The sequence below is a fragment of the Thalassophryne amazonica genome, chromosome 16, assembly GCF_902500255.1.
Source record: "Thalassophryne amazonica chromosome 16, fThaAma1.1, whole genome shotgun sequence".
In the NCBI taxonomy this organism is placed as follows: domain Eukaryota; kingdom Metazoa; phylum Chordata; class Actinopteri; order Batrachoidiformes; family Batrachoididae; genus Thalassophryne; species Thalassophryne amazonica.
The window spans coordinates 29,073,886-29,098,735 of NC_047118.1; the positions used below are offsets into that span (position 1 = coordinate 29,073,886).

General features: G+C 45.7%; 1 protein-coding gene across 1 annotated transcript in view; it reads left to right on the forward strand.

Moving 5' to 3' along the window:
* rbfox3a (RNA binding fox-1 homolog 3a) overlaps nucleotides 1–24,850 on the forward strand; it is a 1,755,711-nt gene that overhangs the window by 965,465 nt on the left and 765,396 nt on the right. The gene's annotated exons all lie outside the window — the stretch shown is intronic.

Genomic DNA, 24,850 nt, shown 5'->3' on the forward strand with positions numbered 1-24,850 from the left:
ATGTGGGCAGGCTCGAGGATAGAAGACGTTTGTCCTGAGAAGAACCGGAACCACACAATTTCCTCCGCCACCGAACCTGGAGAATACTGGAGCCGCCAAGTCCCGAGTCCCCAGGTGGCCACCGTCCCAGAATGTCAGATCTGGTACTGCTGGCGAGGAGCAGAAACAATGAGATGTGGGTGTGTGTACACCCAGTAGCACCAAAGGTGGAGATTCCACTTCCACCTCAAATCCAGAACCCTGGCACGTGCAGTGTTAGTGAGTACTTATCAAAGTTTGGCGTAGGGAGCGAAGACGTCAGCCCTCCACGTACCACAAACCCAGCCTCCAGCTGCAAGCACTCACAGAACCGACTGCAAACAACACAAAAGCAAAAACTGTCTGTGAAAGACAAAACAAACGGCTGAGCAGTTTACCTTCACAGGTCGAAGATATCTCGGCAACGAGGTGGAGATGATGTCCGGGTTTTATGCAGTAGCATGATGAAGTGTAGATGGGTGACAGCTGTCATGAGATAATGAGTGACAGCTGTCACCCTCGGCTATGTCCGTGGCGGCAGCACACTCTCGTGCCTGAAGCCCGCACTTCAGGCAGGGCGCCCTCTGGTGGTGGGCCAGCAGTACCTCCTCTTCTGGCAGCCCACACAACAGGTTCAGGGTCACCTGATCCAGCCCTAACTATAAACTTTAGCAAAAAGGAAAGTTTTAAGCCTAATCTTAAAAGTAGAGAGGGTGTCTGTCTCCCTGATCCGAATTGGGAGCTGGTTCCAGAGGAGAGGAGCCTGAAAGCTGAAGGCTCTGCCTCCCATTCTACTCTTAAAAACCCTAGGAACTACAAGTAAGCTTGCAGTCTGAGAGCGAAGTGCTCTATTGGGGTGATATGGTACTATGAGGTCCCTAAGATAAGATGGGACCTGATTATTCAAAACCTTATAAGTAAGAAGAAGAATTTTAAATTATATTCTAGAATTAACAGGAAGCCAATGAAGAGAGGCCAATATGGGTGAGATATGCTCTCTCCTTCTAGTCCCTGTCAGTACTCTAGCTGCAGCATTTTGAATTAACTGAAGGCTTTTCAGGGAACTTTTAGGACAACCTGATAATAATGAATTACAATAGTCCAGCCTAGAGGAAATAAATGCATGAATTAGTTTTTCAGCATCACTCTGAGACAAGACCTTTCTAATTTTAGAGATATTGCGCAAATGCAAAAAAGCAATCCTACATATTTGTTTAATATGCGCATTGAATGACATATCCTGATCAAAAATGACTCCAAGATTTCTCACAGTATTACTAGAGGTCAGGGTAATGCCATCCAGAGTAAGGATCTGGTTAGACACCATGTTTCTAAGATTTGTGGGGCCAAGTACAATAACTTCAGTTTTATCTGAGTTTAAAAGCAGGAAATTAGAGGTCATCCATGTCTTTATGTCTGTAAGACAATCCTGCAGTTTAGCTAATTGGTGTGTGTCCTCTGGCTTCATTGATAGATAAAGCTGGGTATCATCTGCGTAACAATGAAAATTTAAGCAATGCTGTCTTATAATACTGTCTAAGGGAAGCATGTATAAAGTGAATAAAATTGGTCCTAGCACAGAACCTTGTGGAACTCCATAATTAACCTTAGTCTGTGAAGAAGATTCCCCATTTACATGAACAAATTGTAATCTATTAGATAAATATGATTCAAACCACCACAGCGCAGTGCCTTTAATACCTATGGCATGCTCTAATCTCTGCAATAAAATTGTATGGTCAACAGTAACAAAAGCAGCACTGAGGTCTAACAAAACAAGCACAGAGATGAGTCCACTGTCTGAGGCCATAAGAAGATCATTTGTAACCTTCACTAATGCTGTTTCTGTACCATGATGAATTCTGAAACCTGACTGAAACTCTTCAAATAGACCATTCCTCTGCAGATGATCAGTTAGCTGTTTTACAACTACCCTTTCAAGAATTTTTGAGAGAAAAGGAAGGTTGGAGATTGGCCTATAATTAGCTAAGATAGCTGGGTCAAGTGATGGCTTTTTAAGTAATGGTTTAAATACTGCCACCTTAAAAGCCTGTGGTACATAGCCAACTAATAAAGATAGATTGACCATATTTAAGATCGAAGCATTAATTAATGGTAGGGCTTCCTTGAGCAGCCTGGTAGGAATGGGGTCTAATAGACATGTTGATGGTTTGGATGAAGTAACTAATGAAAATAACTCAGAACAATCGGAGAGAAAGAGTCTAACCAAATACCGGCATCACTGAAAGCAGCCAAAGATAACGATATGTCTTTGGGATGGTTATGAGTAATTTTTTCTCTAATAGTTAAAATTTTATTAGCAAAGAAAGTCATGAAGTCATTACTAGTTAAAGTTAAAGGAATACTCGGTTCAATAGAGCTCTGACTCTTTGTCAGCCTGGCTACAGTGCTGAAAAGAAACCTGGGTTTGTTCTTATTTTCTTCAATTAGTGATGAGTAGTAAGATGTCCTGGCTTTACGGAGGGCTTTTTTCTAGAGCAACAGACTTTTTTTCCAGGCTAAGTGAAGATCTTCTAAATTAGTGAGATACCATTTCCTCTCCAACTTACGGGTTATCTGCTTTAAGCTGTGAGTTTGTGAGTTATACCACGGAGTCAGGCACTTCTGATTTAAGGCTCTCTTTTTCAGAGGAGCTACAGCATCCAAAGTTGTCCTCAATGAGGATGTAAAACTACTGATGAGATACTCTATCTCACTTACAGAGTTTAGGTAGCTACTCTGCACTGTGTTGGTATATGGCATTGGAGAACATAAAGAAGGAATCATATCCTTAAACCTAGTTACAGCGCTTTCTGAAAGACTTCTACTGTAATGAAACTTATTCCCCACTGCTGGGTAGTCCATCAGAGTAAATGTAAATGTTATTAAGAAATGATCAGACAGAAGGGGGTTTTCAGGGAGTACTGTTAAGTCTTCAATTTCCATACCATAAGTCAGAACAAGATCTAAGGTATGATTAAAGTGGTGGGTGGACTCATTTACATTTTGAGTAAAGCTAATCGAGTCTAACAATAGATTAAATGCAGTGTTGAGACTGTCATTCTCAGCATCTGTGAGGATGTTAAAATCGCCCACTATAATTATCTTATCTGAGCTAAGCACTAAGTCAGACAAAAGGTCCGAAAATTCACAGAGAAACTCACAGTAACGACCAGGTGGACGATAGATAGCAACAAATAAAACTGGTTTTTGGGACTTCCAATTTGGATGGACAAGACTAAGAGTCAAGCTTTCAAATGAATTAAAGCTCTGTCTGGGTTTTTGATTAATTAATAAGCTGGAGTGGAAGATTGCTGATAATCCTCCGCCTCGGCCTGTGCTACAAGCGTTCTGGCAGTTAGTGTGACTCGGGGGTGTTGACTCATTTAAACTAACATATTCATCCTGCTGTAACCAGGTTTCTGTAAGGCAGAATAAATCAATATGTTGATCAATTATTATATCATTTACTAACAGGGACTTAGAAGAGAGAGATCTCATGTTTAATAGACCACATTTAACTGTTTTAGTCTGTGGTGCAGTTGAAGGTGCTATATTATTTTTTCTTTTTGAATTTTTATGCTTAAATACATTTTTGCTGGTTATTGGTGGTCTGGGAGCAGGCACCATCTCTACGGTGATGGGGTAATGAGGGGATGGCAGGGGGAGAGAAGCTGCAGAGAGGTGTGTAAGACTACAACTCTGCATACAGAGTGTACACGGGGCTTCTGTTTAGGACTACGCTTCCTCCTCACAGTTACCCAGTCGGCCTGCTTTCCCGGCTGCTCGGGATCTGCTGGAGGGGAACTAACGGCGGCTAAGCTACCTTGGTCCGCACCGACTACAGGGGCCTGGCTAGCTGTAGGATTTTCCACTGTGCGGAGCCGAGTCTCCAATTCACCCAGCCTGGCCTCCAAAGCTACGAATAAGCTACACTTATTACAAGTACCATTACTGCTAAAGGAGGCTGAGGAATAACTAAACATTTCACACCGAGAGCAGCAAAGTGCGGGAGAGACAGGAGAAGCCGCCATGCTAAACCAGCTAAGAGCTAGTAGCTGCAGTAAGCTAGCGGATTCCTAAAAACACACAAAGTGAATAATGTGTAAATAATTTAGAGGTGATTCAGCAGAGGGAGTGCTTTAGTTAAGGCATGTGAAGATTACACTGTGAAACAAATCATTATCTTGTTATCTAGATCAATCAAACTACGCAGAATAAACAGCTAACAGATACAGCAAAACACTGCTGTGCTCCGGAACAGGAAGTGATACAATACCACAGTGAGAGCCAACCACCAGCCAACCGCCAACCAAAAAAGCATGAGACTGGGCTGCCCCAACCACACTGTTAGTCAGGATGAATGAGTCATGCACTGAACCAGGTCACCCAGCGACCATGTTAGTTAGATGCATTTGCACATCACATATGATTTGAACATTGACAGAATGAAAAATGTTTCATATTAACAAAAACTAAATCATCATGTGATGGTGCCTTTATAGCAACATGTGTGCAGTTAATAGCTCTGATTACATTCGGGCTTGACCTTGCCATACCAGCTTGACCTTGACCTGACCGATCAGCAGCTCCTGCTGGAATGCTCCTGTTTCCAGGAAGCCAAGCCTGGTGAATTTTGAAAATAACTACCACTTAAAATGATACCATTATTACAAGAGGCCCTTTTTAACATTGGAGAGCCCTTCTGATCTATATTTTGTGTTGCATTTTAGCTTACGAAAACCCATGTGTAACATGTCTTTGACCTTGAAATTGTTTTCAAAGGCAAAAATTTGTGGAATTGGAAACTAGTTATTATTATTATTATTATTATTATTATTGACCCAGGGGTAGTTGCCCAGAATCAGTATTTCACAATATAAATAAAATAAACATAAATTCCACAAGGCTGCTTAACAAAGAATTAAGGCCTTATCCAAACAGTCTATAACATACGGTCATGTGGTGCAAATGCTTTTGGCACAAATCAAACTTTGTTTTGCTATTAAAGAAATGTCAAATTCAACCACCAAGTAGATATGTGAAACCCTGGATATGCAGACTGAAACACCTCATTGCCTTGGGCATCATGTACAGAAACTTGCTTGGATTTCCTACTGAAGCATGGCATTACCTAAAACCCAGAAACTGGCATAAGCACAAAAATATCCAGATGTATCAAAGTGTGTGTACACATGGATCCAAGCATGTTCCATTTGTACATCCCACTGAATGTCGAGTTGAGCATACATGTAGATGAACTCCTCTTTTTCCATGTCCCTATTTAAGTATGCAAATGCACTTAAATAGGACCTAGGCAGTAGCAGTTTTTGGAAAGGGCGAATCGGCAAGCCGCCCGGAGCGACAATTTTCAGGACACATGGGGGCGCGGCACGAGCACCTTAAAAAAATCATCTGCATTTTTTCATATCACTTTGTGGGGAATTGGCAAATTGGCACACCCTGCAGCTGCAGGTGCCCCTGCTTGCTGGGAAGGTGCACAGAAGCAGTGAGAAGAAGAAAAGAGAGGGGGCATGGGGGGAGAGTCCTTTTATACAGAGAGAAGCAACATGATGAGCTAAAGAAAATGGTTACATGACTTGTGGTGCCAACTTGGGGCCAAATTCACATTCACTGTTAAGCTATCTGCATGTATATGTAATTTATGTATTTATTTGTTCGCTGAAAATGTCGGGTCGAAAAATTTGGGAAAACAAAGTCAGTCATGTGGGATGGAAGCGACTTCATAATTTTCATGTGATTTGTGTATGTATGTATGTGCATGTGTGTGTGTGTGTATCCTGTGTGTGTGTGTCTGTGCGTGAATGTGTTTATCCTTTTCATCAGGTGGGCTATTGGTGTTGCTGCCTTGTCAATCCTCATGTTCAGTTTGGCATTGAGGGAGAGATTGCTGGAGATAGTGGAGCCCAGGTAGGCAAACCGCTCCACCACTTCCAGGGTGTGGTCTGTGATGGAAATGCAGGGATCACTGCTAACTTCCTGGCCCATGACCTGGGTTTTCTTTAGGCTTATCGTAAGCCTAAACTCACTGTAGGCATCCGCAAAGCGAGTGATCAGTCTCTGTAGCGCTTCCTCTGTGTGGGCGGTGAGGGCAGCATCATCTGCAAACAGTCTCCCTAATAAGCACCTTTCGCATCTTTGCCTTTGCTCGGAGGCGTGCGAGGTTGATGAAGCCCCCGTCGCTCCTGTTGTGGAGATGCCGTCTTAGGATTGTTGGAAGGCATACAGCGGCAGCGGGGAGAAGAACACACCAAGGTGGGTCAGGGCAAGGACACACTCCTGCTTCACACCGCTCACGATTGGGAGGACGATCCATCGTACTGAACCATACCGCTCATGTTCTTGTGGAAGGACATGATCACCCTCAGGATCTTGAAGGCACTTCTAATCCCGTGCAGGAGAGCGAAGAGTCCTTCTCAACTCACCAGGTCAAACGCATTGGTCAAGTCAATGAATGTCATAAGCAGGGGTTGTCTCTGCTCCCGGCATTTCTCCTGCAGCTGCCTTAGGGAGAACACCATGTTGCTGGTCCCCCTGGTGGCTCTGAAGCCACACTGGGACTGTGGGTGCACCTGCTCTATGAGGAGCTGCAGCCTGGTGTGGACAACATGGACAAAGTCTTTGTCAATGCTGCTGAGAAGTGAGATGCCGTGATAATTGTTGCAGTCTGCTGCAGTCCCCTTTGTTCTTATACAGCGTGATGATGTTCTCCCTGGAGTACAACTGCTGGTAGTGCTCCGTCTACCTCTCCATCTGTTGGTTGCAGTCAGTCAGGGCTTGCCCAGAGGCAGACTTGAGGGGAGCAATCTTGATGGCACTTGGTCCAAAAGCTTTCTCAATGTCATTGTACATGGCACAAACATTGCCACAGTCAGCTGATGTCTGAATGTCCTGACACAGCTCTAGCCAGTACAGACTGGTGCATCTCTGGGCTGCCTGCTGGGTATTTCTCCAGGCTGCAAGTAGAGCAGTGAGAGTTTTCTCTGAGGGCTCTCTTTTATACATGAGAAGAGTTGCTCGCTTAGCAGCAATGATGGGGTCCATCTAAACAATTACTTCCTCAAGCCCGTCCTCACTCCTCCTTTATCTCTTCCCGAAAGTGTCTGAGGTCTCCTGTACACAGGATCATGGATGTTGTTACACCGCAATGTGACACTGGTGAGGCGGACCAGAGGATCCTCTGTTCAAATCCCAGCCTCACAGCCTCAACGTTGATCCTTGACCCAAAGAACATAAGCATACCAAATGTAAGCTCTACCCGGTCTTTGTGTGATTGAATACATACACACGCACACAGAGGCCAAGTTTTGTCACTCATCACTCATCTTCAACTACTTATACATGATTGGGTCGTGGGAGCAACAGCTCGAGCAGGGGACCCCAGACTTCCCTTTCCCATGCCACACTGACCACCTCTGACCGGGGGATCGCGAGGTGTTGCCAGGCCAGTGTGGAGATATAATCTCTCCATCTAGTCCTGGGTCTTCCCCAGGGTCTCCTCCCAGATGGACGCCCCAGGAACACCTCCCTAGGGAGGTGCCTTTTGGCTCAGCTCCCTTTTTGTCACAACAGTATGGTAGAGCGAATGCAACACCACCCCTGCTGTGCAGATTCCTGGCCAGTCTCACACCCCATTGTCCCCTCACTCATGAACAAGACCCCAAGGTACTTGAACTCCTTCACTTGGGGCAAGATCATATTCCCTACCTGTAGTAGGCAATCCATCAGTTTTCTGCTGAGAACCATGGCCTCAGATTTAGATGTGCTGATCCTCCTCCCCGATGCTTCACACTCTGCTTCGAACCGATCCAGTGAGTGTTGGAGGTCATCGGCCGATGAAGCCAACAGGACCACATTATCTGCAAAAAGCAGTGATGAGACCCTGATCCCACCAAACTGCAAACCCTCCTCCCCCCGACTACGCCTTGATATCCTGTCCATGAATATCACAAACAGGATTGGTGACAAGGCGCAGCCCTGGCGGAGGCCAACTTCCACCAGAAATGAGTCCGACTTACTGCAGAGCACCCAAACACAGCTCTCACTTTGTGAGTACAGAGGTTGGATTGGCCTGAGAAGGGATCCCTTCACTCCATACTCCTGCAGCACCTCCCACAGTATCTCCCAGGCTACCCGATAATAAGCCTTCCCCAAGTCCCCAAAACATATGTAGAATGGATGGGCATACTCCCAGGACCCTCCAGGATCCTTGTGAGATTGAAGAGCTGGTCAATTGTTCCACAATCAGGACAGAACCCACATTGTTCCTCTTTAATCACAGGTTCGACTATCGGCTGAATCCTCCTTTCCAGCACCCTGGATTAGACTTTACCAGGGAGGTTGAGTAGTGTGATGCCCCTATAGTTGGCACACACTCTCTGGTCCCCCTTCTAAAATATGTGAACCACCACCCCAGTTTGCTACTCCTTAGCCACTGTCCCAGACCTCCACGGAGTGTTGAAGAGACGTCTCATTCAAGACAGTCCCTCTACACCCAGAGCCTTCAGCATTTCTGGACAGATCTCATTAACCCCCGGGGCCTTGCCACTGCAGAGTTGTTTGACTCCGTCAGTGACTTCCACCAGGGAAATTGATGATAATCCTCCATCAGGTTCCAGCTCTGCCCCTACTATATAGTGCAATCGAGTCTGATACAGGAGTTCCTCAAAGTGTTCATTACAGTGCCAGATTACAGACTCAGTTGAGGTCAACAGAGTCAGCAGAGTCCATCCTTACTGTAGACAGCTTGGATGGTTCCCCTCCTGAGGTGCCTCACGGTCCGCCAGAAGCACCTTGATGCAGACTGAAAGTTCATCTCCATGGTTGCTCCGAACTCCTTCCACACCTGTTGGAAGTCTCACAGGACATGTTGTGGCATGTCCAGCTGTTACACAATTTCTCGGATACTCACTCGACTGAAAAGCCATCGAAAGCCATCTGAATATTCTGATTGGTTTCCAACACGGGGGTGTTTTTTTTGTTGCGCGCCATTAGCGGCTCCGTGCTGACGCGCGAAATCCTCCGCACGTCTTTCATTACAAAATCTCCTGTAACAGTGGAATGTGCCACAAAAGTGCTATGTCCAGCTCTCTCTCAAATTCTGTAAATCTAGGTAATACCTCAGTAGTGGCGCCCACCTCAATAGCAGGGTGTAGTGGCTGGGTTAAGGCATGCTGGGATATGTTTAAGCTAATGTCTTCTATTCTCGAAATAGTCCAAGAAATCTTGTGCTGTACAAGGAGAGCGACTTATAGGTGGTTGTCCATGAATAAGTGTTGCCACCGTGTCAAACAAGAACTTTGAGTTATGCTGTTTTTTGTTTTTTTATCAAATCAGAGTAAGAAGGTCCGCTTTGTAGCCAGTAATGCATGCTTATAGTCTAAGATAGCATCATGGCACGCAAGGTGGAATACTTATAATTTTGAATTACGCCATTTCTGTTATAGACGTCTAGTCATGTGTTTGAGGCTACACAAGTAATCACTGAACCAAGGTGACTGTGTGTTATTAAATTATATATTTTTTCAATTTCAATTTATTTTCTTTTATATAGCCCAAAATCACAACACAGTTGCCTCAAGGTGCTTCACACAAGTAAGGTCTAACCTTACTAATCCCCAGAGCAACAGTGGTAAGGAAAAACTCACTCTGAGGAAGAAACCTCAAGCAGACCAGACTCAAAGGGGTGACCCTCTGCTTGGGCCATGATACAGGCACAAATTACAGAACAAGTCACAAAACGAATATACAGGAAAAGCTGTTGGTGCACAGGACAGGAGGGTCTCCAGCACGAATACCACATCCATCTCTGGATGGAGCTGCACCTTAAACAGAGAGAAAAAAACAGAATCAGGTATCAGAAAGACAAGAAATACAGTATAATTTGTCAGCATTAAACAATAAGAAAAACAGAAGAAATACTAAGGTGATCGCCAGCCACTAGCCCTAAGCTTCACTAAAAGACCCAGAATTGAGGTAAAGTTGAGGCCGCGCCACACTCCGTTTACTAATAAAATGAATTAAAAGAGTGAAAAGCGTAAAACAAAACTATACCAGTATGCTAACCATACGAAAAGGAAAATAAGTGCGTCTTAAGTCTGCACTTGAAAGTCTCCACAGAATCTGACTGTTTTATTGATGCAGGGAGATCATTCCACAGAATTGTGAACCGCAGACTTCTTATTCACCCTAAGGACACAAAGTAGTCCTGATTAAATTATACTGTATTTGTTGTCTTTCTGCACTGATTCTGTTTTGTTTTTTTCTCTGTTTAAGGTGCAGCTCCACCCAGAGATGGGTGTGGGTGTTTTCCTGTATTTCCTGTATTTTCTTTTTTGTCTGTAGCATGGCCCAAGCAGAGGGTCACCCCTTTCAGTCTGGTCTGCTTGAGGTTTCTTCCTCAAGTCATCAAAGGGAGTTTTTCTTACCACTGTCACCTGTGTTCTTGCTCTGGTGGTTCGTAAGTTTAGACCTTACTTGCGTGAAGCACCTTGAGGCAACTTTGTTGTGATTTAGTGCTATATAAATTAAAATAAATTTAAATTAAATTGAAAATCTGTCTGTCTGTCTGTGCTCAGCATAAGTCCAGTCCTGTTCCTGCCACAGTCTTCAAATTCACAGGGAACAGTCTTGGGACACAGTCCTTGGACAAGTTCAAAAGTGGTTAAGCTTGACCTATTTTAAGAGGTATTTTAAGAGGTTAAGACATCACATTCTGTTTTATATTTTTATGCTATGAATCATGCAAATCTGTTGGGTTTTTTGGGGGGTTTTTTTTGGTTTGTTTATTTTTGCTATTTCTGAGGGACAGGGGTGACACCCAATCAGAGTAGAGTGGCACCGTGACGTCACTTGCTGGTCTCTCTCATGCTCCAAAACTGCTTTGTTTATGTGTAAATATAACATGATTCTCATATATTATGTAAAAGCGATCAAGAAATAAACACTTCTACAACTGAAAACGCTGTTTTCTGGAACCTAAAAACACCTTTGGAGTGACTTACAAGACATTGTGCGGATGTTAGCGTGCACGGTAAATTACGCTAACTCAAGGCTATCTTCTGCTCTTGTCAAAAGCTCATGTATGTGCACACACACGCTCTCCTCCAGAGGCCATTAAAACAAAAATAAAATATTGTTTATGGTAGATTGATTGATGAAGATTATTCTGCTGCATCATTAGAAACATACTGAGGTGAAAAAAAAATCAAGGATATATTCATAACACAATAAAGTATAAATGCTTATTTCCATTGTGGTCCTTGTGAAATAATCACATGACAAAATAGAGGGACTTGATTGAATATGTGCAAATTGTACATCAGACAATACAACTGCAAGTTATAAAGAAGACAATGCTCATATGGCTTAGGGTATTTTAGCATGTTTTATACATATATATATATACACACAGTGAGGAAAATAAGTATTTGAACACCCTGTGGTTTTGCAGGTTCTCCCACTTAGAAATCATGGAGGGGTCTGAAATTTTCATCTTAGGTGCATGTCCACTGTGAGAGACAGAATCTAAAAAAAAAAAGTCCGGAAATCACAATGTATGATATTTTTAATAATTTATTTGTCTATTACTGCTGCAAATAAGTATTTGAACACCTGTGAAAATCACTGTTAATATTTGGAACAGTAGCATTTGTTTGCAGTTACAGAGGTCAAACGTTTCCTGTAGTTCTTGACCAAGTTTTCACACACTGCAGCAGGGATTTTGGTCCACTCCTCCACATAGATCTTTTCCAAATCTTTCAGTTTTGGAGTTTCAGCTCCCTCCAAAGATTTTCTATTGAGTTCAGGTCTGGAGAACGTACTACTAGCGGACTTACTACTCTGATTTGATCAACAAAAACAAGCATAACTCAAAGTTCTTGTTTGACATGGTGGCAACACTTATTCATGGACAACCACCTATAAGTCGCTCTCCTTGTACAGCACAAGATTTCTTGGATTACTTCGAGAATAGAAGACATTAGGTTAAACATATCCCAGCATGCCTTACCCCAGCCACTACACCCTGCTATTGAGGTGGGCACCATTACTGAGGTATTACCTGGATTTACAGAATTTGAGAGTATCTCACTAGGCATGCTGATGAAACGTGTAACATCAACAAAAAGCACAACCTGTTTATTTGATCCTATACCAACAAAACTGTTTAAGGACCTGTGGCCCACTCTTGGCCGGCTGTGCTGGAAATTATTAATCTCTCATTAACTTCTGGATCTGTTCCTAAATGTTGCAAATCTGCAGTGATTAAACCATTACATAAGAAACCTAATCTTGACCCTAGTGTATTGAAAAACTATAGGCTGATATCAAATCTATCATTTTGCTCTAAAATTCTGGAAAAGGTGGTTTCAAATCAGCTCATGGACCACCTTACTGAGAATAATCTCTTTGAGCCACTGCAGTCTGCTTTTAGAAAATATCATTCCACAGAGACGGCTCTCACTAAAGTGGTGAATGATCATCTGCTTACAGTGGATTCGGATACCACTACGTGTTGTGAAAGTGTAGTGACACAGACCCACAACAGGGGGCGCAAATGAACGGCCAATAGATGAGCCAAAAAGTAACAATTTAATGTTGTGAAACGTGCACAACGAATATACAGACAAGCTCAGAATATAATTACAGTCAAATTACAAAGGTGACGTGTGGGCAGGCTCGAGGATAGAAGATGTCTGTCCTGAGATGAACCGGAACCACACGATTTCCTCCGCCACCGAACCCAGAGAATACTGGAGCCGCCAAGTCCCGAATTCCCAGGTGATCACCGTCCCCGACTGTCGGATCTGGTACTGCTGGCGAGAACAAAGACAGTCAAGTGTGGGTGTGTGTACACCCAGTAACAATAACGGTGGGAATGCCACCTCCACCTCTCACTCAATATGCTGATGTGTTTGCAGTGATCCCTCAGAGAAAAAGAGTGCCGTCCTGCACTCACTCAGCTTCCACAAAACAAGGAACCGGTACGCCTGCAAACACTCACAATGTACAGATTACAGATAAACACAAAAAGGCTGAGGATATTACCTACAATGAAGTACGATATCTCGGCAATGAGGTGGAGATGACGTCTGGTCTTTATGGAGTGTGATGATGAAGAATGTGTGACAGCTGTCAGGAATTAATGAGTGACAGCTGTCACTCCCGGCTGTGTCCATGGCGGCAGCGCCCTCTCGTGCCTGAAGCCCGCACTTCAGGCAGTGCGCCCTTTGGTGGTGGGCCAGCAGTACCTCTTCTGGCGGCCCACACAACACTACGGTTCTGTTGCTGTTAGATCGCAGTGCTACATTTGATACAGTGGATCATGATATTCTACTTGATAGGCTGGAAATTCATTTTGGGATTCCTGGGAGTGCCCTTGCATGGCTGACATCATACTTGACCAGTCGTTCTCACTGTGTCGTGGGACTACAGTAATATTACCTATACCCATAGTGACATGGAATTTGGGGTTCCACAGGGGTCTGTCTTAGGCTCCCTGCTTTTCTCCCTTTATATAGCACTCCTTGGACACATATTGTGGTGTTGTGGGATTACCTTTCATTGCTGTGCTGATGATACTCAGTTATACATGCTTATAACTGCTGGTAATCTCATCCACATAAAGTTGTTAGAAGATTGCCTTACAACAGTGAGAAGTTGGATGTCTAGAAACTTCCTACTTTTAAACTCTGATGAGACTGAAATGATGGTTCTTGGTCCAGTGAGACATCTGCATCAATTTGTCCAGCTAACGCTTAGCCTAGGCTCGTGTGTCATACATCATACTGACAAAGTGAGGAACCTTGGGGTAATTTTTGATCCTACATTGCCCTTTGACCTCCACGTTAGAGATATTATGAGGACTGCTTTCTTGCATCTGCGAAATATAGCGAAGATTTGTCCCATCAGTCTATGGCTGATGCTGAGACCCTGATCCATGCGTTCATCTCTTCTAGATTGGACAACTGCAATCTTCTATTTTCTGGTTTACTGCAGTCCAGCCTTAGGGGTCTCCAATTGGTTCAAAATGCTGCTAGCAGACTTTTGACATGAAGCATAAAGTTTGGCCACATTACACCCATTTTGAAAAAACAGAATCAGGTTGCAGAAAGACAAGAAATACAGTATAATTTATCAGCATTTAGAAACAAGAAAACCAGAAAAAATACTAAGATGATCACCGGTCACTAGCCTTAAGCTTCACTAAAAGACCCAGACCTTCAATACAGTTAAGAGTAAAAAGCATAGTAACATACTATGCCAATCCGAAAGGGAAAATAATTGCTTCTTAAGTCTGGACTTAAGTCTCTATAGAATCTGACTGTTATTGATGCAGGGAGATCATTCCACAGAACAGGGGCACAATAAGAGAAAGCTCGGTGACCCTCAGTAATTTTATCAGTTAGTAACAGAACCTTAAAATCTGATCTTACAGGGACAGGAAGCCAGTGAAGAGATGCCAAAATGGGTGTAATGTGGTCAAAGTTTTTGCTTCATGTTAGAAGTCTGGAAGCAGCAGCTGCCAGTCAGATGGATGCAAAGCCTTTGCCCTACCCGATGCCCATATTTTATGGCCTTGGATAATAAACATTGTCATGTTTTCACCCTGATCAGGGCTTTGATTCTATTTTTGCCTCTTTCTGTTTCTCACCTTCTGTTCCCACTTTGATTTATTAGTTGCTTGTTTACATTATGTGTTTATTCTAAGTTCCATTATGCTTTGTCTCTTTGTTTTCTTTCTTACTTTTTACTTTGGGCTTTATGTTCTAGTTTTCTTCAGTCAGTCGTGTTTTAATTTATTGTTCATTAATTTATCACTTATTTATTTATCACTTGTTCATTTATCTAATTTGTAATATTTGTTGTGCTTTAATGTCAGGTTTTGTTTTCTGTTATTGTTTAGTCACTCCTTTTCTTGTGGATTGCTTAACCACCTTGTTTTCTTAGTCAGTTTCTGTTTATTTTAGGTTTAGTATTTCTCTCGATTTATTCTCATCTAGTTTTCATTAGGTTATGACTAGTTTATTTTGCTGTTGTCACTATTGTCACCAGTTTAGTTTTGCTTAAGTATTTATGCTCCATTTTTCCCGTCTCACACTTTGATTCTGTCCGCTCTGTTTTCTTTCATTCTCACTCTTGGCACCTGCTCACGTACCTTCGCATCCTACATCACTTCACTTTGTGCACTCTCTTCCTGCCCATCTTGCACAGTGTTAAATCTTCGTTCACTAGCCACACCCCTTTCTAGATTGTTCCTCAAATGCACCTTGTTAACTCCTGTCTTATTTAATCTCCTCCCAGCCACCACACCCCTGCTCGTTTGTTGTCTTTGTTCATTCACCAGCTCTGTGTCCAGTCCTGTTTTTTGCTTTGCCGTGTATCCAGATCCTGTTTTGTATTTTTGACTGCGCCTTTTGCCTCATCACTGATGTCTGTGTCTGCTTGTGGCTTCGAGCCCTGCTTAACCATGACTGTGTTTATGCCTGACCCTGTTTATGCTTCTGATATGCTGACTGATCACCTGTGTACCGAACCTGAGCCTGAGCCTGAATTAAAGATCATGATTTCTTTTACACCTAAGCCTTGTCTGGGAGTCTACATTGCGGGTCCTACCTCTTCGGGTGCCTGGCACCCACCCATCATGACAAAAATAAAAAAATACCTAAGATGATGGCTATTTACATGCAAGCACAGATTTTACATCTAATGACTGATGGCAAAATTACAGTAATACCTTAGAAAAAACAATGTAGAGGAGCAGACCTTTGTCCAAAGAACAAAAGCCTGGTTGAATCTCAAAACCGAGCAAACAAATGTGGGTGAAAAAAACTGCAGTTGTACAATCTTAATTATCTTCACCAAGGCAACCTTCAGCAAGGTCCTTAATTCCCAGCTGCTCCAGTATAGCTGTTCTTTGGCCAACACATTGGACTATGGTGATGCTGGTCAGGTTCCAGATGTGAATATGACACTATCTCTGTGCAGGAAAAAGAGAGTTTTGTTGTGTGTTGGGGGGTGTGGCTGGACATTTTGGTGTTCTTTTCTTTTCTTTGCGCTCCAGGTGGCATGAAAACTGATTTGTCTGTGGAGAAGGTGCTGGCTGAAGAGTCCTTCACTCTCATCAACATCATGTGCAGCACCTGTGAATGGTGCTCACGTGCAACCTTAAAGACTTTCAGCTGAAGCAGATAATTAGATGGCGTTCTGCATTTAAGCCATGTGTGATTCAAGCAGAATTGCCGGGAACTCGACCTTGTGATGTTCGTTTGTGAGACGCTGAGGACCGCGCCTGGGTTTGACACATCGAGCCTGTGAAGCAGGAAGGGTGAGGGACACATGCTGTCAGCACACATCAGAGGTGATTAATTGTTTGACTACTTGTTGATAGTAACTTGGTATTTTGTTACGCAGTATATTTGAATTGTGATGAGAATTGTGCAGCTTGCTTCTCACTGCTGTGGCGTGCAGACAAGTGATCCTCCACCTGTTGTGAGAAGCTGCTCATTTGCATAAAGCTTAAAATACAGACCTGAATGTGCTGCTGATGGTGTGTGTCTTTTGAAGGATATTAGTTGTAACTGCTGACTTACCTCACCTCTTCTATCCTTCGCAGAGAGTCGGTTTGTCGTGTCCACCTGCGGGGTGTTTGGCGGTAATTGTGAGTCCAGAAGCGCCGGGCTTCGATCCTTTTGGGCGCTGGAGAGCGTGTCAGCCTTCACTCCACCAGAATGACGCTATTTTAGTTTTTACACTTTATTATGCACCAGAGGGTGAATAAATAAATTGTTTTTGTTATTGGAACCGCTTTCTGGTTATTTTAGCGCTGGGTTCCGTCAGACGCAGGTCCGCTCCTCAACCCGCGTCGACACATAACAAGTTTGCTCTCATTGCATGTCCTCTGAATAAGAAGATGAAGGTTCCTCCTCAAGCAGGCTGTAGCGTCCATGCTGAGCTCACTGACGAAATAAAGGCCAGGTGATGCTCCTCTCTCAGACTCCAGAAATCCAGGAGCACATTTTGTTTCAGAGTGTCTCTGCACAGACACTTTGGTGACATGGTGTTTGTAGAGGGACAGGTAAGACAATCCCTATGTTTGGGCAGCCACAAGGACAAGTTGGAATTTTGGTGGGTTGCAACACGAGTGTAACAATGAGAACTGCAAACATTTTTATATGTTTGTGATGCAATAAGGAAGGGTTCGGTGAGCTCAAGTCAAGTGGTTTGAAGTGATTTATATTTTGGTAAAGTAGACATGAAGGGGTAAATAGAGTGTAACAGAAAACAAGACAGTCAACAATGGACACAATCACTTGGATGCACGGTCTGGGCAGGCTCTTCCACCACATGTTCCCGGAAAACCCTCGCCACACATGTTGGCTTTCCAGGTCAGCTCAGCCGTTACCCTGCCATCTGACACTACTCATCACCAGGTGGTGATCAGCTGACAGCTCCACCCCTCTCTTTACCTGAGTCTGATGGCATGATTCTAAAATTTTTTTCATCAACATTTGACCTAGGGTATTCCAGTGCCACGTGTACTTATGAACAAACCAACATTCATTTACTGTGTGATTCTTTTGGCTTCTCCCAATCTGTTACTCTGGATAGCCTTTTGAAATACCTCCAGATCTACTTGGAGATGATGTGATAGGTGTGCAGTAAACACAAGACCTTCTCAGGCCACCCCTGTCAACGTTCAGCTACACAGTACATCACCCCAATTTCCCTTTTGGGAGAGTCTGACCTCCAAATCACCCATTTCACATATCGCCCCCACTTTTCAAAAAGACACAAGAGAAGATCCTGTTGCCAGCATCATTAGAAGCCAATCTGCCTGACAATGTAGTCTGGTCTTTCCACTTGGCCCAAAGACACAAATAAATGTGTTGAAATAGAAACTGTGACTACTGAAATGATGGATTATAACTGCCATATTGGTAAACAAAGCTAAACTCAGCTACATGGTGTGTGCAGTCTGAGTGCAGGTCTCAAGCCCAGATAAATGAGTAGTGTTGTGTCAGGAAGGGCATCCAGCATAAAACAAGTTAACCCTACTATGCAGACGAAATACTGAATTTCCGTACCAGATCGGTGGAGGCCCGGGTTAACAACAACCACTGCCAAACAGGGTGCCAGTGGAAATTGGGCTACTGCTGGGTGAAGAAGAAGAGCAGGAGAATGTGTCCACAGACAGCAGGAGAAGAGGAAAACTAGAAGGGTGGAAGTGAAAGTCAGGACTTTGAATGTTGGCCTTATGGCTGGTAAAGGGAGAGAGCTGGCAGATATGATGGAGAGGAGAACACAGGTGATGAGGAAATAATGGGTAGATATGGTATCAAAGTCTTAAATGGTAAATGGACTGCATTTATATAGTGTGTTTCCATCTGCATCAGACCCTCAAAGCACTTTACACCTATACCAACAGCTTGGAGGCATGTATTTGCATATTTAAAGGGAACAGAATTATTCAACAGATTATAGAATATATGTCAAGATGGTGCCGGCTGTTGTGGCGAGCCGTCTTTCTGTCTGTGTCCCTGTCCTGTATGTACTGTTTATTGTCGTAATAGTGGTGTCTTTGCTTGTGACGAACTCATAATCTCTGCTGTGAGTGTCAGGTTCTTTTTGATCTCCGCGACACGATCACAAGGGTTCATCATGCTGATTATGAGCAGAGGACTGTCAGGTTTCTACCGTTTCTGGCATCGGTGCCGCATGAGCTGTTTTGCCGGGAGCCGGTCTACCGCCCCCGGAGAGGAACCTGCAGGAGACGGCGTCTGTCTCGTGGTACACGCACTGGCATTTGTGTTAAACTCCAGTTCTGGTCTCTCAAGAATAATGGTTATTATCCTGGAGATATTTCTTCTGCTCAAATGGATTCATCTCGTCGGCAGCGATACCTTCGATACAGCGATACTTTGTCTCTCGATCAGCTGACAGGAGGAGGCATGGCTGGACAGGTGGAGTGAATCCCGACAACCTGCACAGGCTGCACTGTGTGGCTTTCCCTCAGGATGAGGAGTTCTTTTGTTTTTTAATGACAGGGTTGAAGACATCAGATTGCAAATACCTCAGTCGCTAAACTGTAATGTAGCATGTGCTGCTGCTCCTCCTGTCACTAGTGGACAGGGATTGACAGATTTCCAGCTCCCTTCATTGCCCGGATTGTCAAAGATTGTTAAATCAGCATGCTCAACAACCTGTTCTTTGGACCCTCTTCCTTCTTGGGTTATAAAAGAGCTTTGGTATACACTAGATCCGTATATTTTATCCATGTTAAATTATTTGCTGTCTTCAGGGATTTTCCCACAGTGTTTGAAATCTGCCATGGTAAAACCTTTGTTAAAGAAGCATGTTGACACTGATGTTGACACTGTTAAATTACAGACCTGTTTCAAACCTTATGTTTTTTTTATCAAAGGTATTTGAAAAAGTGGTCCAATCAGCTGATTATTTAACAGCTAATAATCTCTTTGAGCCTCTTCAGTCTGCCTTTAGGAAAAAAAATAATCATTCCACGGAGAAACTGCACTGACAAAGGTGGTGAATGACTTGTTAAATGATGACTCTGATCGTGCTTCTGTTCTTTTGTTGGTGGACCTCAGTGCTGACTTTGATACGGTCGATCATTGTATTCTCGTGGACAGATTACAACAACAGTTTTGTATCTTGGGCAAGGTGGTTGATGTGGTTGAAATATTTCTTGTCAAATACATCTCAATGTTTTTTTAAATAATGTTCAGTCAGAGCATTGTGCAGCCAGGCATGGAATTCCTCAAGATTACGTTTTGGGTCCGCTGCTTTTTTCTCTTTATCACACCACTTGGTCAATTATTACGTTCTTTCGGTTTTGGTTTTCACTGTTATGCAGATTATTTACAACTATATATGCCTGTAAATTGTGAAAATGGGTCTAACTTGTCCAAACTTGAGCTTTGTCTTTCGGGTGTCAGGAGCTGGTTTTCTCAGAATGTTTTGCTGCTTAACACTGCAAAGACTGAAATGATGATCATTGCACCTCAGAATTTACATCATTAATTTGAAAATGTTACTTTCTCTGGGTGATTGTTTGGTCCATTGCAATGAAAAAGTGAAAAAGCTTGGGGTTATATTTGACCAGACTCTTATGTTTGACAAACACATCATGGAGGTGTCAAAGGTGTCCTTCTTTCATCTTAGTAGGATTGCCAAGATTAGATCAATCCTGTCTGACAGGGATGCAGAACTTGTCATTCATGCTTTTGTGACATCTCGCCTGGACGACTGCAATGTGCTTCTGTCAGGACTCCCGAAGAAAAGCTTTTGTGCCTTGCAGATGGTTCAAAATGCTGCTGCTCATATCCTGACAACAGCGGGGAAATATGAGCACGTTAACCCGGTGCTGGCCTCTCTCCATTGGCTTCCTTGTCAATTTCATGCTGATTTTAAGGTGCATTTGTTAACTTAGAAAATTGTAAATGGACTTGCATGTTCTTACCTAAAGGATCTTGTGAACACATATGCCTTCCTGCAACCTCCATTCTCAGAGAACTGGCCTTTTGTTTGCTCCGAAGGTCAAGAAAAAGACTGTTGGTGAAGGAACTTTTTCTTTTCAAACACCGAAGCTATGGAACGATCTTCCTATAGAAATTCGACTGGCAGGCTCTGTGGATGTTTTTTAAGCAATGCCAAAGTGTTGGGAAAGTGTAGTGACACGGACCCACAACAGGGGGCGTAAATGAACGGACAATGGAAGGAGTCAAATTATAACACTTTACTGGTGTGAATGTCACAACCAAACACAGCAGAATCAGAATGTGCAACAGTCAATTAATAAAAGGTGTCGTGTGGGCAGGCTCGAAGATAGGAGACGCCCGTCTGGAAACGAACCGGAACCACACGATTTCCACCGCCACCTGACCCCGAGGAATACTGGAGCCACCAAGTCCCGGAGTCCCCAGGTGGCCACCTTCCCGGCGTGTCGGATCTGGTACTGCTGGCAGAAAGCAAAAGACAGTCAAAGGGTGGGTGTGTGAACACCCAGTAACACTGGTGGGAATGCCACCTCCACCTCTCACTCAGCGCGTTGCAGCGGTCTCAGCTGAAAAGGAGCGCCGTCTTGCACAGCCTCCTCAAAAACGACCGGTTCTCCTGCAAACACTCACAATAAACAGATTTACAAAAAGGCTGAGGATATTACCTCCAGATGAAGATGATATCTCGGCAGTTTGGTGGAGGTGTCTTCCTGCTTTTATACCAGATGTGTTGATTAGTGACAGCTGTCAGGGATGATGGGTGACAGCTGTCACCACGGCTTGTTCCTGAGGCGGCAGCGCCCTCTCGTGCCTGAAGCCCGCACTTCAGGCAGGGCGCCTTCTGGTGGTGGGCCAGCAGTACCTCCTCTTCTGGCAGCCCACACAACAGGACCCCCCCTCAACGGGCGCCTCCAGGCTTGTCCGGGTGGTGACGATAGAAATCGGCCAGGAGGGCCGGGTCCAGGATGAAGCTCCTTTTCACCCAGGAGCGTTCTTCGGGTCCATACCCCTCCCAGTCCAGCAAATACTGGAAACCCCGGCCCATTCGACGGACGTCCAAAAGCCGGCGAACTGTCCAAGCCGGCTCCCCGTCGATAATACGGGCAGGAGGCGGCGCCGGACCGGGTGCACAGAGGGGTGAGGTGTGATGCGGTTTTACCCTGGAGACATGAAAGACCGGATGGATCCGCAGTGAGGCCGGGAGTTGGAGCCTCACTGCGGTAGGACTGAGGACCTTGAGGATGGGGAAGGGTCCAATGAAGCGGTCCTTCAATTTGGGGGACTTGACCTGGAGAGGAATGTCCTTGGTGGAAAGCCACACCTCCTGCCCGGGCTGGTAAGTAGGGGCCGGGAACCGTCGACGGTCTGCATGGGCTTTAGCCCTCGTCCGGGCCCTCAACGAGGCCGAACGGGCGGTGCGCCACACCCGACGGCATCTCCGCAGGTGGGCCTGGACCGAGGGCACACCGACCTCTCCCTCCACCACAGGAAACAAAGGGGGCTGGTACCCCAGACACACCTCGAATGGGGAGAGGCCGGTGGCAGAGGACACCTGGCTGTTATGAGCGTACTCGATCCAGGCCAGATGTTCACTCCAAGCCGTCGGGTGTGCGGAGGTCGTGCACCTGAGGGCCTGCTCCAACTCCTGGTTGGCCCGTTCGACCTGTCCGTTAGTCTGCGGGTGATACCCAGATGAGAGGCTTACAGTGGCCCCCAGTTCCCGGCAGAAAATTCTCCACACCTGCGAGGAGAACTGGGGACCGCGATCCGAAACGATGTCTGTTGGTATCCCATGCAGCCGGACAACATGGTGGACGAGGAGATCCGCCGTCTACTGGGCCGACGGGAGCTTCGGGAGGGCCACGAAGTGGGCCGCCTTGGAGAAATGGTCCACTATCGTGAGGATGGTGGTGTGCCCCCGGGACGGCGGGAGGCCCGTGACAAAATCCAGACCGATGTGGGACCAGGGGCGGTGAGGCACAGGAAGTGGCTATAGAAGTCCCTGTGCCTTCTGGTGGTCAGCCTTGCCCCTGGCGCAGGTGGTGCAGGCCTGGATGTAAGCCCGGACATCAGTCTCCAGGGACACCCACCAGAAGCACTGCCGGACCACTGCCACGGTCCTACGCACCCCTGGGTGGCAGGAGAGTTTGGACCCGTGACAGAAGTCCAGGACGGCAGCCCTGGCCTCTGGTGGGACGTATAATCTGTTCGTCGGTCCTGTTCCGGGATCCGGGCTCCGTGCCAGGGCCTCCCGGACGGTCTTCTCCACGTCCCAGGTCAGAGCAGCCACGATAGTGGACTCCGGGAGAATGGGTTCCGGTGGATCCGACAGCTCGGTCTTGACTTCCTGTTCATGCACCCGGGACAGGGCATCCGATCTTTGGTTTTTGGTCCCGGGGCGGTAGGTGATCCGGAAGTCAAAACGTCCGAAAAACAGTGACCAGCGGGCTTGCCTGGGGTTCAGTCGCTTGGCGGTCCTGATATACTCCAGGTTCCGGTGGTCAGTGAAAACCGTGAAAGGCACTGACGCTCCCTCCAGCAGGTGTCTCCACTCCTCAAGGGCCTCTTTCACCGCAAGGAGCTCTCGATTGCCCACGTCATAGTTCCGCTCTGCTGGGGTCAACCTGCGGGAAAAATAGGCACACGGGTGAAGAACCTTATCGGTTTCTCCGCTCTGGGATAGCACGGCTCCTATCCCCGAATCAGAGGCGTCCACTTCAACCACGAACTGGCGACCAGGATCGGGCTGCACCAAGACCGGTGCAGTCGAGAACCGGCGTTTCAACTCCCTAAACGCGGCTTCGCACCGATCCGAGCAGGTGAAGGGAACTTTTGGTGAGGTCAGGGCTGTCAGGGGGCTAACAACCTGACTATACCCCTTAATGAACCTCCTGTAGAAATTTGCGAAGCCGAGGAACTGTTGCAGCTTCCTACGGCTTGTCGGTTGGGGCCAGTCTCTCACCGCTGCGACCTTGGCCGGATCCGGGGCTACGGAGTTGGAGGAGATGATAAACCCCAGGAAGGAAAAAGAAGTGCGGTGAAACTCACACTTCTCGCCCTTCACAAACAACCGGTTCCCCAACAACCGCTGCAGGACCTGACGTACATGCAGCACATGGGTCTCAGGGTCCGGAGAAAAGATGAATATATCATCCAGATATACGAAGACGAATCGGTGCAGGAAGTCCCGCAAGACGTCATTAACCAAAGCTTGGAATGTCGCGGGGGCGTTAGTGAGGCCGAACGGCATGACCAGTTACTCAAAATGACCTAACGGGGTGTTAAATGCCGTCTTCCATTCGTCTCCCTTCTGGATCCGAACTAGGTGGTATGCGTTCCTAAGATCCAACTTTGTGAAGATTTTGGCTCCATGCAGGGGGGTGAACACTGAATCCAACAAAGGCAACGGGTATCGGTTGCGAACCGTGATCTCGTTCAGCCCCCAATAATCAATGCATGGACGAAGACCGCCATCTTTTTTTCCCACGAAAAAGAAACCCGCTCCCATCGGAGAGGTGGAGTTACAGATCAGCCCGGCAGCTAAGGAGTCCCGGATGTAGGTCTCCATTGATTCGCGCTCAGGTCGGGAGAGGTTGTACAGCCTGCTGGACGGGAACTCCACGCCTGGCAACAAATCGATGGCACAATCATATGGACGGTGCGGGGGAAGAGTGAGTGCCCGATCCTTGCTAAAAACGTCAGCAAGATCGTGGTACTCAACCAGCACTGCCGACAGATTGGGGGGTACTTGGACCTGCTCCTTCGCCTGGGAACCGGGAGGAACCGAGGATCCCAAACACCTCCGATGGCAGGTTTCGCTCCACTGTACCACCACCCCGGACGGCCAATCAATCCGGGGATTGTGTTTCAACATCCAGGGGAACCCCAGAATCACACGGGAGGTAGAAGGAGTCACAAAAAACTCAATCTCCTCCCTATAATTCCCTGACACTACCAGAGTTACTGGTGGTGTCTTGTGTGTTAGTAAAGGGAGTAGGGTGCCATCTAGTGCTCGCACCTGCAATGGTGTAGGTAGCACCACCAGAGGGAGCCCTACCTCCCTGGCCCATCTGCTGTCCAACAGATTCCCTTCTGATCCTGTGTCTACCAGTGCTGGGGCCTGAAGGGTTAAATCCCCACTAAGGATTGTAACTGGGAGTCGTGCGGCAATATGTGTGTGTCCCACGTGAAGTTTTTGGCCCACCCTAAGCCCAGTCTCTAGGGGCGGGCGTTTGGTGTTTAACCGTTCGGGGCAATCGCTCAATTGATGCTCCATTGAGCCACAAACAAAACAC